The sequence below is a fragment of the Myotis lucifugus genome, unplaced genomic scaffold, assembly GCF_000147115.1.
Source record: "Myotis lucifugus unplaced genomic scaffold, Myoluc2.0 scaffold_82, whole genome shotgun sequence".
NCBI classification, from domain to species: domain Eukaryota; kingdom Metazoa; phylum Chordata; class Mammalia; order Chiroptera; family Vespertilionidae; genus Myotis; species Myotis lucifugus.
In genome coordinates, this window is record NW_005871130.1 from 1,223,566 (window position 1) to 1,225,826 (window position 2,261).

A 2,261-nucleotide genomic window follows, 5' to 3' on the forward strand; every position below is an offset into this window, starting at 1 on the left:
GATTTTATATCACCACTGTTTTGTACTGAACTATGCCACCTTCATTTCCTTGCACTCTTTTCAAATTCACTGCTTTGTGATGGAAAATGTTATTAAAATATATGTATTATTTGAGTCTAAAGGCCTTACTAAATTACAATCATATGAGCAACAATTTATGACTATCACATACCTAATTGTTGTGACAATTGTTATGACAGTGCATGAATAAAGCAAAAGGAAAAACCAAATAAACAAGAAAGGTGTTTAAGTTTGACATCAATAGGAGAGCTTCAGGAACCCTGGTTAAGGGAAGAAGCTGAAACAGCTGAATAGAAGTGTCAGGAAAAAAATGAGGAAATTCAAGGCTCAAACTTTACCAATTTGGTCAAGTTCTAGTCCTAGTTGTGTCATCTCTTGCTACTTCAAGAACAGGTACGTTTGGTGCCAGAGAAAAGCAAGGTTGCCACCAAGAACCTGCACACGTCCCAGGTTTAGGTGACTATACCCCCCTTTTTTCCTGTCTTTAATTTTTTAAATTGTATTTACTGGGGTGACATTGGTTAATAAAATTATACAGGTTTCAGGTACACAATTCTACAATATATCATCTGTATATTATACTGTGGGTTCACCACCCAAAGTCAAGTCTCCTATCACCATTTACCTTCTTTGTCCTCCCCCACCCCCTTCCCTCTGGCAATCACCATACTGTTGTCTGTGTCCAGAAGTTGTTTTTTTTTTCCCCTGCATAATCCCTTCATCCATCTCACCTAGTTTCCACCCATCCTCCCCTCTGACAGCTGACAGTCTGTTCTCTGAATCCATGAGTCTGACTCCACTTTGTTAGTTTATTGTGTTCATTAGATTTCACATTTAAGTGAAATCATATGGTATTTGTCTTTCTCTGATTGGCTTATTTTACTTAGCATAATACTCTCCAGGTCCATCCATGCTGGTGTACATTTGCACCATGAAATACTAATCAGCTGTAAAACAGAAGATGGTCATATCCTTTGAGGCAGGAAAAAAGGAATTATCCTTGTTATAGCATTTCACTAAGTATTTTGACATGTGGACAGATTTTAGAAAGAAATACCTAACAGCAGAAGGATGAAAATAATAGTAATTATAATGAAGTTGCAGCAGTAGTAGTAATTTTTTAAAATGAGGAGTTGGGGATGCCTTGGCTGATTGGTTGAGCATTGTCCCATACATCAAAAGGTCACCTGTTTGATTTCTGGTCAGGGCACATGCTAGGCTTGTCAGCTTGATCCCCAGTAGGGAGCTTATAGGAGGCAGCTGGTCAATGTTTCTCTCTAACATCTCTCTCTCTCTCTCTCTCTCTCTCTCTCTCTCTCTCTCTCTCCCTCCCTCTCTCTCCCCCCCCCTTCTATGTTGGCTCTCTCTCTAAAATCAATAAAAACATTTTAAAATGAGAAGATGGGATACAAAAACTACACATAAAACATTACACAGGCCCCAAATGAATTTGATATTGTATGGTTGACAACACAGACAGTTCTATCAAAGACATTGGCAGCTTTTGTTTCTTTGTGGCATGTTGAATGTTAGGGAGTTAAAATTGTGAAGGAGGTAGATCCAGAATTGGCCTGCAGGGGGCCTCAGCGACCACCTTGTGAAGCCGCCCTGGGGAAGGTGACCTTATATTAGAATCTGGGGACTCCTCTTCCCGCTCCCTGCAGGCTTATACAGTCCAAGAAAGCAAAAATTATAATGATTTGAAGGATTTCAGAACAAGCCACCTAAAATGTGCACGCTGGCATATTGACTATTTTGAGTTAAAGGCACTTGTAAAACAACAAATACAAGAAAAATGCCATGACCTTCCTTCTTTTCTTAAAAGCTGGAGATGAAATTTCTACACTAAAGATGTCCTCCCTCCACCAGAGCAAAGTCACATTGTTATCATCAGGAAGTTGCGAGACTGAGAGAATTATGTACACACAGTCCCTATTAAAACAATTCTATCTTCCTCTAGCCTCCCCACAGAGTGTAGTCACTTTTTCACAATCACCTGTCCTTCCTCAACCTAACATAAAAGCATGTAGGTCTCACTGTTTCTTTGGCCATTCCTTCCTTCCGGGACTCCAGGGTCACATAAAACTTGTATTGAAAAAGTGAGACTGCTTTTCTCTTGTTTATTGGTCCTATGCCAATGTAATTCTTAGACCCAGTTAAAAAGGAGCCTAAGAGGGGAAAGGTAAGAGTTTGTCTTCCCTACAGATTATTCCACTCAAGGCCCCCACATTCCACACTCA